General features: G+C 50.2%; 2 non-coding genes and 1 pseudogene across 2 annotated transcripts; all 3 read right to left on the bottom strand.

Annotated features, from left to right (window-relative positions):
* Positions 1–6,463: 6,463 nt before the first annotated feature.
* Positions 6,464–6,680, bottom strand: LOC131697127 (U2 spliceosomal RNA; annotated as a pseudogene).
* Positions 6,681–8,539: 1,859 nt separating this feature from the next.
* Positions 8,540–8,654, bottom strand: LOC131697282 (U5 spliceosomal RNA). Its single transcript, XR_009307129.1, has one exon. It is a non-coding gene; the product is annotated as a U5 spliceosomal RNA (small nuclear RNA).
* A 530-nt stretch (positions 8,655–9,184) lies between these two features.
* LOC131697026 (U2 spliceosomal RNA) lies at positions 9,185–9,378 on the bottom strand. The gene has a single exon (XR_009306908.1). It is a non-coding gene; the product is annotated as a U2 spliceosomal RNA (small nuclear RNA).
* Positions 9,379–15,000: the final 5,622 nt, after the last annotated feature.

Raw genomic sequence — 15,000 nt, 5'->3', positions numbered from 1 at the left:
CAACATTGATGACACGCCAAACGCACTTAGCTGTGCTGGTAGTGATTCCTCCCGCAGGCCCATAGAGCACAGTCTCAGCGGTCATCTTGGCCGTGTCAGCAAACCTGTTTAGGAAGACAGAGACAGAGAGCCAGACACTGCCAGCCACATCACACTCCCAGAAGATATGGGCTGGTGTTTCTCTCTTGCGGCACTTTGCATAGGGGCATGTTTCTACTTGGGCTAGTCCCCTCCTGAACATGAACGCTCGAGTGGGGAGTGCACTGTGGACGGTGTTCCATGCTATATCCTTCTGGACATTACTGAGGCAGCTGTGAGACACATTCTCCCAGATTTTTTGGCTTTGGGTGAGGGAGAAAGTAGCTACTTTTTCAATTTCCTGGGAACCGGCAAGATATTTAGTTACAGCCTTGTATTCCCAGGAGGCCAATTTTGCTTTATCTAAGCCCAATTTATATATAGTGTCCCTTAAGGTTCTATAATACAATGGGGGGTCCCAGGAGTACGGCACGGTGTTATCAATAGTGCAGAGGCCCAAGGCCCTGAGACAGGTGGCAAAATAGAAACGATTCATGTAACATACCTTCCTGTCCAGGGCCTGGATGTTCTTGATAGTTTGCGTGAGCCCCTGCACTCGGGTGAGCTGCACAACGTCCGGGACCCCCTTACCTCCCTTCTTGTCGGCTTTACTCAGAGTGGCTCGCTTTACCCTCTCCATCTTGCTGCCCCAGATAAAGCGGTGGATAATGCGGTCCACCACTTTTTTGGTGGTCCTGTCTGGGGGAAAGATTTTTCCTACATAAGAGAGGATGGGGAACAGTATAGACTTGGTTATTAATACTCTACCCGTCATTGTTAAGGATCTTGTGCTCCATCCGCCAATCTTTTTACGGACCTGGTTAATGGCCGCCGTCCAGCTCTGGGCCCCCGAGCTATTGTTCTCGAAAATGAGGCCCAGAATCTTGATTTTGTCCTTTTTGACAGGGTACATGTCCGACAGTTCCCTATCTACCTGCCAATTTTTAGACACGTAGACTTCGCTCTTGGACTTATTAATCACTGCCCCGGTCGCCGTGCAGTACTTCTCAAGGATATTACTAATCCGAGGTACCGACGATGTGTTGGTGCAAATGAGTGACACATCGTCCATATATGCTGTTGTTTTGACCTGGACCCCGTTGGATCCAGGCAGCTGGAAACCAGTTATATTGGTATCCCTACGAATTGCCTGCAGGAGGGGTTCAATGCACACGACATATAGCAGTGGGGATAGTGGGCAACCCTGTCTGACCCCTGACTGGATAGATATTTTACCAGTCAGGTGCCTGTTCACCAAGACTCGGGTACTAATGTTTGTATATATGGTTTTAACCCACTCCCTAAGTCCAGGAGCGAATTTCATCTGGTCCATCACTTTGTACATATATTCATGGCTTACCCTATCGAACGCCTTCTCCTGGTCAAGGTTGAACAGGCAGAGGGGATGGTTCCGTTCTCTAGAATAAGCCAGAATGTCCCTTGTTAACATTAAAATATCCGTGATGGACCTCCCTGGGACGCCACAAGCCTGGTCGGGGCCAATGACCAAAGGGAGGTGTACTTGTAGCCGGAGCATCAGAGCTTTGGCTAGTATCTTGTAATCCACGCAAAGGAGGCTGATTGGGCGCCAATTCCGTAGATCTTTAACTTCCCCTTTCTTATGAAGGAGAGTAATTACACTCTCCCGCATAGAAGGGCCCAACCGCTTCTCCCTGTAGACCGCTCTGTAGACCTCCGCTAAATGGACTTTTAGCGTGTCCCAAAAAAGATGGTAATACTCACCCGGGATGCCATCTGGACCTGGCGTCTTACCGGTGTTCATGGTCTTAACCGCCTGGGTGAGCTCCTCCAGCGTGAGTTCTGGGTCCTTCTCCTCCTCCTCCTCGTCCCGCACTGAGTCAGGCTCCAACTGGCTCAGGAACCACTCTATCAGGGTGTCATCTGTAGCTTTGATGTTATACAGGTCCCTATAGAAGTTCTCTACCACTTTTTTCACTCCCTCACTATCCTCTACTATCCTCCCCCTGCTGTCGAGCATGGAGGACATCAAGTGCCGCTTCTCCCTCGTTTTCTGGAAGAAGAAGCGAGTACACTTTTCGTCTTCCTCCATTTTTTGCACTTTTGCATTGTGCATGACCTTTCGTTGTTCCTCCCTACAAAGCACTGAAAGATCTAGCTTGGTCTGGGCTATCTCGTCGCTTACAGGGAACCCCCGAAGCTGAAGCAGGCTCAGACGCTGGAGGGCAGCATTCAGGTATTTATATTTGGCCCTCCTTTCTTTTGCTTTCCTCTTGCCTGCTGCTATGAAATAACCCTTAGTTCTCATTTTGACCATCTCCCACCACTCTATAGGGGAGTTGAATAGGTCACGCAAAGTGGTCCACTCAACAAGCCTGCTCTTATAGGCTGCAGCTATGGAGGGGTCATCGAGTAAGGAGGTGTTTAATTTCCAGACCCCTGACCCCATCTGGGAGGTCTGAGGGACCTGCAATGTTACCTGCAGGAGCCTATGGTCAGAGAAGAAGACGGTCTGGGTGTCTACTGCCGTCTTCGTAAGGGAGCTGGTATGCAGGACGAGATCTATACGGGAGAAGGAGGTCCCAGATGAGCTCACCCAGGTAAAGGGAGGCACCAGGTCCTTACCTGCATCACACAGGGAGAAATCAGATATTACGGAGGACAAAACTCTACTAGAGCGGTCGTTGCGTGGCCTGCTCCGGTCTACGTCCCTCAGAGCACAATTGAAGTCACCTGACACGATGACGGGTACGTTCCCCAGCAGGAGTGGACGCAGCTGTGGAAAAAATTGAACTCTTTCGTTTTGGTTAGTGGGTGCGTAGACATTGACCAGTCTGAGGGGAGTGTTGTTGTATGTCACATCCACGCTCAGAATTCTACCAGGTTCTACCTCCCTGCTGCTGCGGGAGGTAATAAATGGGTTTTTAAACAGGATACCTACTCCGTCGGCTCTGGCTATGTTGGAGCCCGACCAGAAGGAGTCCCCCAGGGTCCAACTCTCCTTCAGGTCCCTATAATCAGGGCTCGACGAAATACCACACTCCTGCAGAAAGATGAGATCTGCTTTCAAGTTAGCTAGATAGTTTAGTACATCAAATCTTTTTTGTGTCTCCCTGATGCTCCTGACATTAACAGACACACATATCAGGGCCATCAGGGTAGCTAACAAGAAAAGGAGTCGCTGCGTCCACCCCATAGCGACTATGATTGGGAGGTCGGGACACTCTTCCTACTCTTAGCTCTACGCTTGCTTCGAGGGGGCTTGGGCTTATTTGCAACTCCCATCACCCCTGAGAAGGTACTCACTGCTGCCTCGTCCAAGAAGGCACCGTCTTTATATGCACAGTACGTGGAGTTGTTGGGGCTATTCAACTCCCCACAAGGTAAGTCTGGTGGAACTTGCTCAGGGCCCCTCGGAATGTGTGGGTCAGCTTTGTCCTGGGGGGGGGTTATGACAGACAGCATTCTTTGGCTGTTACCGTCTGTTGAATTGGAGCTGTTAGCAGACTTCTGGCTTACCGCGTCCAGGGGTATTCCCATGTCCTCCAGTGCTGTATCTAGGAGGACCTCTAGGGGGCCCCTGGTTTTGCCCATACAAGGGAGGGGGTCAAGGATGCTTTGAAGGGAGGCCCTTCGCTTGAAGAGGGTCATTGCTACCGAGGTACTGCTGGTCAGGGAAGGTGTTGACCCCGACCTCTCCCTCGGTGCATTAGTGAACACCTCTTCTGCGAGGTGTGCTAGGGTTTGTGCCAACGACTGGGAAGGCTGGCTGGGGATGCCCTGGCTGGCTGCTACCTGCCCACTAGGCGGCAGTGTAGCCGTCCCACTCGCCTCCGTCTCTGCCTGCGAGGGCAAGACTGGGGACTTTGTGTGGACATTAGCTGGTTTTGGATCTATGGGGGGCACCTGCAACTTGCTGTCTTTGATCCTGATCTTCTTTCTTTTCCCCCCCTCGTCTCTACCCTTTCTTTTCCCCACCCTCTGCTGGTTCTTCACTCCCTTCCCCTCCTTCTCACTCTCACTTTCACTGTCGCTTTCGCTTTCCTCCCCCACGGACTCAATCCTTATGGCGTCATAACGAGAGCCGAGGGGGAGTGCTGGCGCTGAGAGGGCCCTACTCAGGGGGGGGCCGCTGCTGGGTCCGGGCTCCCTCCCTGCCTCGTGTTCTGCATCAGAGGAGCTACTGGAGGAGCTAGTGGAGTAGCTGTTGTACTCTCTCTCTGGGCTGGGGGAAGGGGTCCTCGTAAAACGGGACATGTCTCGGGGGCGGGGGGGTGAGGGGGGTGCTGGTGATGATGGTGGTGCTGGAGTCTGGGTCTTGGATACTGTTGGTGGTGATGTGGACTGATCTTTGTTACTTGCTCCCTCTTCCTGCTCAGGCCTAGGCTTGTTGGTATTTGCCTTGCTGGCTCTGGCCATGTTGGCATAGGAAGAGGGGCAGTCCTTAAACAGGTGCCCCTTTTTTCCACACAAATTGCACTGCCTCTCTTCTCTGCAGTGGCTGGTCTCGTGGGGGGCGCCGCAGTTCCTGCACTTGACTACAGTACATGCGGCCGCCAGGTGTCCTAATTCCCCACATTTCCTGCAGAGTTTTGGCATCCCATTATAGAATACCAGCCCTCTGTTGGGCCCTAACACTATGGAGTTTGGAATGTGGCGGACGCCTCCAATGCCCGATGGATCAACATTAAGGCGTACCAGCCACTTTCTGGCTCCTGTCCAAACCCCATCTTCATCTGTAATTTTCCTCCCTTCTGATGACACCCTCCCATAGCGGTTAAGCCATGTTGTAATATCATAGTCGCTAACAGCCTCATTGAAAAATTGGACAGTAACAACTTTCATTTCTCTGTCTGTCAGTGCATCCACACAAAATTCTTTGTATGGAGCGAGATATTTATTCTCCCCCCAAAAGGACCACATTTCTTGTAACTTTTGGGGGTTCCTAAAACTGACCTCAAACACTTCCTTAAGCCCTGGCAATTTCACCAAACAATTCAAGTCAGAAGGGGAAAAACCCATACCCCTCTGAAGAATGGTCCGGCTGAACTCCAGTCTCGTCAGTCCTGGTTCCGTTTCCTCTTGCTGGGTCCTTGTGAAGCGCACCGCATTGTGCCTCCTGGTCTCCTGGGTTGGCCGGAACGCCATCCTTCAGCTGGCTCCTCCGATTGGGGTAGGAGAAGCCTCTGGACGTCCGGGTTGTTTCTCTCTACGAAAAAGAGACAACGTAAGCAGCAAATCTGGGCAGTTGAAGGAACTATTACTTTAGTCCCTGAGGAGATGGTCGCCTCGCAAGAGGGACCCCCTCCCCAGGTGAACGGTGTCCTTCCCTGGCGGAGTAGGGGGCGCTGCTTGGCACCGAGACCACGTAGGAAGAATCGTGGCTGTGACGCCTCCTCGGGGTCCGGGGCCGCCCTCTGCTCCTCCCAGATGGCGCCCTCTGCTGGGCGCCTGCTGCTCTCTCGGTCTGGATCTCGATTACAATCAAGGGCTGGGGATGAGGTCGTCTAGGTCATCAAAGGGTCCTCAAAGGTCGTCTGGATGGTAGGTCCTCCTTCTCTCTAACTCCAGGAACGTCTGGAAAAGCCTGAAAAAGAAAAAAACTGGAACCGCCTGAAAAAGAAAAAACTGCTCTCGACAGTCAACAAAATCTTGAAAGACCCTCGGCCTGGATTGGGCAAGCCAAAACCAGACTGAGCATTAGTCTTCCAAAAAGTTGCCGAGCTGAAGAAAGCCAGTCAAAAATAAAAAAAAAATTCTGTTCCTCCTCACCCGAACAAACCTCTCACAGACCCTCGGAGGGAGCGGGCAATGCCACTACCCTCTAAGCCTTAGTCTTAGAAAGATTTATTCGAACTGAAGAGAAGCCAGAGTGTGGTTTTACTGGTAGCCCAGCCCTTCCGGCCGGCCCAAAGGCCTTCTCCTCTACCCGGCGGCAAGGCCAAACAAAACCAAACAAAACAGGGAACTCTTCCCAAAACGCAAGTGCCGTTCGGTCCCGGCAAAGGGGCGCTTTGCTGCTGCTGCCGCCTTGAAAGCGAGGGCTCCTTGCCCCACTAAACAGCTCCGTTTCTGCTTTACCGCTGCGCTCGTCCTCCTCCTCCCACGAGCGCAAGGCCTTCTGGGTACACTGGCCTGCTGCGTGAGCAGAGCAGACTGTCCATCAGTTAGGCAGGCCTGCCTTCCTTATTTGGAACAAACAAACAAACAAACAAAAAAAAAAAAAAAAAAAAAAAAAAAAAAAACAACAAAAAGAGCGGGAAAAAATACAACCCAGAAAAAGGGAGAGGGAGAGGCTGGCTAGCGCTCTCTCTGTCTCTCTGTCTCTCTGTCTGCCTGTCTGTCTGCCTGTCTGCCTGCCTGCCTGCCTGCCTGCCTGCCTGTCTGTCTCTCTCTTTTTTGACCTTTCTTGTGCACCGTTCCCGGAGGTACTGCAATACCGGGTCGATGCGTGGAGTGGACGGAGCAAGCCCCGGTTCCATCTCCTGCTTCCAAAAATCAATTTAATATAGACGGGTCCCCCTATGGGGGACGTATCAGATATTAAACTGATAAGAACAGATTTTTTTTTTTTTTTTTTTTTTTTTTTTTTTTTTTATTAATCAAATACTCAAAAAATACATTACTTTCTTAAATTAATACAACAAAATTATGTTAATCTCTAATCAAAAACACATCAATTTCTCAAAAAAAAATACATCTAAATTATCATCAATTCCATCTCAAACTATTACTTAAAGTCCTTCTTTTTCTCACTTTCTCTCTTCTTTTGTCTTTCTTTTAAAGCCTCGTTCGCCTTCCGTCGTGCACACAACAATATCCTTTGTTTCGCCTCCTCATATCTTCTCCACTCTTCTTCAAGAATCCTTCCCTTCCTCATCCTCTCCTTCCACCCCGAAAGCTCTGCAAAATGCTTAGCGCAAAACATCCTCATCAAATTCTCTTCTTCCTCCACACTCATTGTCTGACTTGAGCTACCTTCCTCAACCCCACTTAACACAGACTCTGAAACACAACTTGAACCGGCCGGACCTGCCCTTGCACTCTCCTCCTTTTCAATTCCAGCTCGGTATTTCCGCTTCTTCATCTCCTCTTCTTTTTTCCCCAAAGACCGTCTTTCCTCCCCTCCACTGTTTGTATTTCCTATTACTCCTTTCTTTTTCCATTTCTCCTCCTCTTCCTCCACACTATTTGCCCAACTTGAGCTTGCTGTTGCCCCTTCCTCATCCACTTTCCTCTTTCTCTGGATACTCTCCACCCCCTCCATGGAATCATCCACGGAGGAGCCGGAACCTTCCGAGGACTTCTGTTGGCTGTTCAGCATACTTCTGTCACTCTTTTCCTCCGCCTCCCTGTTCGGCTCTCCTCCCCTTTCCTTTGTCTCCTCTTTTCCCGCCGTTCCGCCTTCCCCAGATGAGGCCACTCCCCCAGCCAACTTTTCTTTCTGTGCTTCATCTTTCTTTCCAAACACCTTCCTTCTTCCTGAAGCTGCTTCCGCATAGCTTCTTGCTCTTTTGGAACAATCCCTATACAAATGGTCTTCTTCACCACACAAATTGCAACGCTTCTTTTCAGGGCAATCCTTGCTCAAATGTCCCACGCCATTGCAGTTCCTGCAGACCAAAGCATTGCATTCTGCTGCCTTATGATCCATATTGCTACATTTGTAGCACACCTCTGGCTGGCCGGCGTACCTCACAATTCCCTTGTTCGGTCCCACAAAGATAACAGGTTTTAAAAACAATTCTTCTCCCCTTGCTCTTATCTTCTTAAATCTTCCATAAACCTTTCTCCATTTATTCCATACTCCATCAGAGTCACAGGTTTTCACTAACTCACCCTTCAGGATGAGTCGTTCCTCCAGTACACGCTTGATATCATCCATGGGAACCTGAGCACTGTTCATCTTCACAAAAAAGATCCTCCATTCCAGCAGAAAAATCGGCTCAAACTCAAACTTCTCCTTCAGCTCTGTTACTGCCTCCTCATACACCACCTTCTTCTCCCAACACAAATCTTCCGTCCTCAGGGTCAGATCAAACATACCCTTCTTCTGGTGGTCCTCCAAGCACAGGATCTCTTCCAAACTCAGTCCCAGCAACCCGAACATCACCTCATGAACGAACTTCTTCCGAGTCCACTGCTCCTCCGGATTCTTCAACAGAAACCGGAGAGTATTTGTAGCCGACTTGTACTCCATGCTCTCTCTCTGATAGCTGGTTGTACTCCCACTGCTACAATCGCCTTCCCGAACTCACTTGATCGGAGCCAAGAGGCCGAGAAGCGATGCCCACAATGGTTTTGACCAAACGCCCCGGGCGCGGCCGCCCGCCGGAGCTGCCGGGGTACTCGCTTCTTGGACTGAGGGGAAAAATGGGAAAAAGAAAAAAAAAAGAAAAAGAAAAAAAAAGGTGCCAGGCTCTAATTATTAACACGGCCGGCGCCGCTGTGCTCGTTCTGCTTTTAAACCCATGTCGAGCCCCACCCCGAGGGGCAGGGCTAGCCAAAAATTGCATTGAACTCATAAATGCTCCTCTCCACGGAAATCTTTAGTAAAAGGCGAAAGATTTATTCGAACTGAAGAGAAGCCAGAGTGTGGTTTTACTGGTAGCCCAGCCCTTCCGGCCGGCCCAAAGGCCTTCTCCTCTACCCGGCGGCAAGGCCAAACAAAACCAAACAAAACAGGGAACTCTTCCCAAAACGCAAGTGCCGTTCGGTCCCGGCAAAGGGGCGCTTTGCTGCTGCTGCCGCCTTGAAAGCGAGGGCTCCTTGCCCCACTAAACAGCTCCGTTTCTGCTTTACCGCTGCGCTCGTCCTCCTCCTCCCACGAGCGCAAGGCCTTCTGGGTACACTGGCCTGCTGCGTGAGCAGAGCAGACTGTCCATCAGTTAGGCAGGCCTGCCTTCCTTATTTGGAACAAACAAACAAACAAACAAAAAAAAAAAAAAAAAAAAAAAAAAAAAAAACAACAAAAAGAGCGGGAAAAAATACAACCCAGAAAAAGGGAGAGGGAGAGGCTGGCTAGCGCTCTCTCTGTCTCTCTGTCTCTCTGTCTGCCTGTCTGTCTGCCTGTCTGCCTGCCTGCCTGCCTGCCTGCCTGCCTGTCTGTCTCTCTCTTTTTTGACCTTTCTTGTGCACCGTTCCCGGAGGTACTGCAATACCGGGTCGATGCGTGGAGTGGACGGAGCAAGCCCCGGTTCCATCTCCTGCTTCCAAAAATCAATTTAATATAGACGGGTCCCCCTATGGGGGACGTATCAGATATTAAACTGATAAGAACAGATACTACACTTGATCTGAGCCAAGAGGCCGAGAAGCGATGCCCACAATGGTTTTGACCAAACGCCCCGGGCGCGGCCGCCCGCCGGAGCTGCCGGGGTACTCGCTTCTTGGACTGAGGGGAAAAATGGGAAAAAGAAAAAAAAAAGAAAAAGAAAAAAAAAGGTGCCAGGCTCTAATTATTAACACGGCCGGCGCCGCTGTGCTCGTTCTGCTTTTAAACCCATGTCGAGCCCCACCCCGAGGGGCAGGGCTAGCCAAAAATTGCATTGAACTCATAAATGCTCCTCTCCACGGAAATCTTTAGTAAAATACTCTTTTATTGAGATTTTACATTTTTTTACATTTACACCCATTCGTTTCATTCATTTTACATTTCTTTTAAAGATGACATTCATGCATACAGACATACATTTTGTTTTAAAAGCATTTAAAACACATTTAAAAACACCAAGACAATTGTGCTTTATACATGGTTAAAACAGACACAGATTAAAATCGACATGAAAAAAACCTGTGCTGCTTTAAAAGTGACTGGAAAAAAAGAACCATCTATAAAAAACCAGTGCTTGTGAGGGCCGGGGAGTGCTCTCTACAAGTTCAAAAGTGAACATAAAACTATATTACTAAAACAGGGACAGGGGAAAAGGGACAGTGTGTGGAACAGTGAGTTAAAATTCTAAAATTTTAAAACACTTAAAATGTAACTTTTAATAGTTTACATTAAAAATCTTAAAGATACATAAAACAAAACAAAACAAAATCAAATAAAACATTCAACATAAATCAAATAAAAGTCCATAAAACTGAAACAAAAAGACTACATAAAACCAGGGCACCGTTCAAAAACGGTCATGCCAGCTAAAAAGGGCGGAATGCTGGCATGACAAAATAAATAAAAGGCTTAGCGGTGCCCCGTAGTCCCGCTCCTAGGAGCTAGCGGTTCCAGTTTTTTCCTTTATTCCATCTTCACGTCCTGAAGTCCGGCGATCCTCCACTCCGCGCAGGCCTTGTCCTTCCCGAGGGTCCGGATGTCCAGAATTACAAAGTCCTTGATAAGAGTTTGTGCCCTTCTGGTCGTGGTGATAGTGTCTAGCTCCTGCTTGTGATAGACACAGACGTTACGGCCTTCCCACAGGATCTGCTTGACAACATTGATGACACGCCAAACGCACTTAGCTGTGCTGGTAGTGATTCCTCCCGCAGGCCCATAGAGCACAGTCTCAGCGGTCATCTTGGCCGTGTCAGCAAACCTGTTTAGGAAGACAGAGACAGAGAGCCAGACACTGCCAGCCACATCACACTCCCAGAAGATATGGGCTGGTGTTTCTCTCTTGCGGCACTTTGCATAGGGGCATGTTTCTACTTGGGCTAGTCCCCTCCTGAACATGAACGCTCGAGTGGGGAGTGCACTGTGGACGGTGTTCCATGCTATATCCTTCTGGACATTACTGAGGCAGCTGTGAGACACATTCTCCCAGATTTTTTGGCTTTGGGTGAGGGAGAAAGTAGCTACTTTTTCAATTTCCTGGGAACCGGCAAGATATTTAGTTACAGCCTTGTATTCCCAGGAGGCCAATTTTGCTTTATCTAAGCCCAATTTATATATAGTGTCCCTTAAGGTTCTATAATACAATGGGGGGTCCCAGGAGTACGGCACGGTGTTATCAATAGTGCAGAGGCCCAAGGCCCTGAGACAGGTGGCAAAATAGAAACGATTCATGTAACATACCTTCCTGTCCAGGGCCTGGATGTTCTTGATAGTTTGCGTGAGCCCCTGCACTCGGGTGAGCTGCACAACGTCCGGGACCCCCTTACCTCCCTTCTTGTCGGCTTTACTCAGGGTGGCTCGCTTTACCCTCTCCATCTTGCTGCCCCAGATAAAGCGGTGGATAATGCGGTCCACCACTTTTTTGGTGGTCCTGTCTGGGGGAAAGATTTTTCCTACATAAGAGAGGATGGGGAACAGTATAGACTTGGTTATTAATACTCTACCCGTCATTGTTAAGGATCTTGTGCTCCATCCGCCAATCTTTTTACGGACCTGGTTAATGGCCGCCGTCCAGCTCTGGGCCCCCGAGCTATTGTTCTCGAAAATGAGGCCCAGAATCTTGATTTTGTCCTTTTTGACAGGGTACATGTCCGACAGTTCCCTATCTACCTGCCAATTTTTAGACACGTAGACTTCGCTCTTGGACTTATTAATCACTGCCCCGGTCGCCGTGCAGTACTTCTCAAGGATATTACTAATCCGAGGTACCGACGATGTGTTGGTGCAAATGAGTGACACATCGTCCATATATGCTGTTGTTTTGACCTGGACCCCGTTGGATCCAGGCAGCTGGAAACCAGTTATATTGGTATCCCTACGAATTGCCTGCAGGAGGGGTTCAATGCACACGACATATAGCAGTGGGGATAGTGGGCAACCCTGTCTGACCCCTGACTGGATAGATATTTTACCAGTCAGGTGCCTGTTCACCAAGACTCGGGTACTAATGTTTGTATATATGGTTTTAACCCACTCCCTAAGTCCAGGAGCGAATTTCATCTGGTCCATCACTTTGTACATATATTCATGGCTTACCCTATCGAACGCCTTCTCCTGGTCAAGGTTGAACAGGCAGAGGGGATGGTTCCGTTCTCTAGAATAAGCCAGAATGTCCCTTGTTAACATTAAAATATCCGTGATGGACCTCCCTGGGACGCCACAAGCCTGGTCAGGGCCAATGACCAAAGGGAGGTGTACTTGTAGCCGGAGCATCAGAGCTTTGGCTAGTATCTTGTAATCCACGCAAAGGAGGCTGATTGGGCGCCAATTCCGTAGATCTTTAACTTCCCCTTTCTTATGAAGGAGAGTAATTACACTCTCCCGCATAGAAGGGCCCAACCGCTTCTCCCTGTAGACCGCTCTGTAGACCTCCGCTAAATGGACTTTTAGCGTGTCCCAAAAAAGATGGTAATACTCACCCGGGATGCCATCTGGACCTGGCGTCTTACCGGTGTTCATGGTCTTAACCGCCTGGGTGAGCTCCTCCAGCGTGAGTTCTGGGTCCTTCTCCTCCTCCTCCTCGTCCCGCACTGAGTCAGGCTCCAACTGGCTCAGGAACCACTCTATCAGGGTGTCATCTGTAGCTTTGATGTTATACAGGTCCCTATAGAAGTTCTCTACCACTTTTTTCACTCCCTCACTATCCTCTACTATCCTCCCCCTGCTGTCGAGCATGGAGGACATCAAGTGCCGCTTCTCCCTCGTTTTCTGGAAGAAGAAGCGAGTACACTTTTCGTCTTCCTCCATTTTTTGCACTTTTGCATTGTGCATGACCTTTCGTTGTTCCTCCCTACAAAGCACTGAAAGATCTAGCTTGGTCTGGGCTATCTCGTCGCTTACAGGGAACCCCCGAAGCTGAAGCAGGCTCAGACGCTGGAGGGCAGCATTCAGGTATTTATATTTGGCCCTCCTTTCTTTTGCTTTCCTCTTGCCTGCTGCTATGAAATAACCCTTAGTTCTCATTTTGACCATCTCCCACCACTCTATAGGGGAGTTGAATAGGTCACGCAAAGTGGTCCACTCAACAAGCCTGCTCTTATAGGCTGCAGCTATGGAGGGGTCATCGAGTAAGGAGGTGTTTAATTTCCAGACCCCTGACCCCATCTGGGAGGTCTGAGGGACCTGCAATGTTACCTGCAGGAGCCTATGGTCAGAGAAGAAGACGGCCTGGGTGTCTACTGCCGTCTTCGTAAGGGAGCTGGTATGCAGGACGAGATCTATACGGGAGAAGGAGGTCCCAGATGAGCTCACCCAGGTAAAGGGAGGCACCAGGTCCTTACCTGCATCACACAGGGAAAAATCAGATATTACGGAGGACAAAACTCTACTAGAGCGGTCGTTGCGTGGCCTGCTCCGGTCTACGTCCCTCAGAGCACAATTGAAGTCACCTGACACGATGACGGGTACGTTCCCCAGCAGGAGTGGACGCAGCTGTGGAAAAAATTGAACTCTTTCGTTTTGGTTAGTGGGTGCGTAGACATTGACCAGTCTGAGGGGAGTGTTGTTGTATGTCACATCCACGCTCAGAATTCTACCAGGTTCTACCTCCCTGCTGCTGCGGGAGGTAATAAATGGGTTTTTAAACAGGATACCTACTCCGTCGGCTCTGGCTATGTTGGAGCCCGACCAGAAGGAGTCCCCCAGGGTCCAACTCTCCTTCAGGTCCCTATAATCAGGGCTCGACGAAATACCACACTCCTGCAGAAAGATGAGATCTGCTTTCAAGTTAGCTAGATAGTTTAGTACATCAAATCTTTTTTGTGTCTCCCTGATGCTCCTGACATTAACAGACACACATATCAGGGCCATCAGGGTAGCTAACAAGAAAAGGAGTCGCTGCGTCCACCCCATAGCGACTATGATTGGGAGGTCGGGACACTCTTCCTACTCTTAGCTCTACGCTTGCTTCGAGGGGGCTTGGGCTTATTTGCAACTCCCATCACCCCTGAGAAGGTACTCACTGCTGCCTCGTCCAAGAAGGCACCGTCTTTATATGCACAGTACTTGGAGTTGTTGGGGCTATTCAACTCCCCACAAGGTAAGTCTGGTGGAACTTGCTCAGGGCCCATCGGAACGTGTGGGTCAGCTTTGTCCTGGGGGGGGGTTATGACAGACAGCATTCTTTGGCTGTTACCGTCTGTTGAATTGGAGCTGTTAGCAGACTTCTGGCTTACCGCGTCCAGGGGTATTCCCATGTCCTCCAGTGCTGTATCTAGGAGGACCTCTAGGGGGCCCCTGGTTTTGCCCATACAAGGGAGGGGGTCAAGGATGCTTTGAAGGGAGGCCCTTCGCTTGAAGAGGGTCATTGCTACCGAGGTACTGCTGGTCAGGGAAGGTGTTGACCCCGACCTCTCCCTCGGTGCATTAGTGAACACCTCTTCTGCGAGGTGTGCTAGGGTTTGTGCCAACGACTGGGAAGGCTGGCTGGGGATGCCCTGGCTGGCTGCTACCTGCCCACTAGGCGGCAGTGTAGCCGTCCCACTCGCCTCCGTCTCTGCCTGCGAGGGCAAGACTGGGGACTTTGTGTGGACATTAGCTGGTTTTGGAACTATGGGGGGCACCTGCAACTTGCTGTCTTTGATCCTGATCTTCTTTCTTTTCCCCCCCTCGTCAATACCCTTTCTTTTCCCCACCCTCTGCTGGTTCTTCACTCCCTTCCCCTCCTTCTCACTCTCACTTTCACTGTCGCTTTCGCTTTCCTCCCCCACGGACTCAATCCTTATGGCGTCATAACGAGAGCCGAGGGGGAGTGCTGGCGCTGAGAGGGCCCTACTCAGGGGGGGGCTGCTGCTGGGTCCGGGCTCCCTCCCTGCCTCGTGTTCTGCATCAGAGGAGCTACTGGAGGAGCTAGTGGAGTAGCTGTTGTACTCTCTCTCTGGGCTGGGGGAAGGGGTCCTCGTAAAACGGGACATGTCTCGGGGGCGGGGGGGTGAGGGGGGTGCTGGTGATGATGGTGGTGCTGGAGTCTGGGTCTTGGATACTGTTGGTGGTGATGTGGACTGATCTTTGTTACTTGCTCCCTCTTCCTGCTCAGGCCTAGGCTTGTTGGTATTTGCCTTGCTGGCTCTGGCCATGTTGGCATAGGAAGAGGGGCAGTCCTTAAACAGGTGCCC

The sequence above is a fragment of the Acipenser ruthenus genome, chromosome 13 (genome assembly GCF_902713425.1).
Source record: "Acipenser ruthenus chromosome 13, fAciRut3.2 maternal haplotype, whole genome shotgun sequence".
NCBI lineage: Eukaryota > Metazoa > Chordata > Actinopteri > Acipenseriformes > Acipenseridae > Acipenser > Acipenser ruthenus.
Note: the sequence above shows the minus strand (reverse complement) of the source record. Positions and strands in the feature narration are given on the sequence as shown.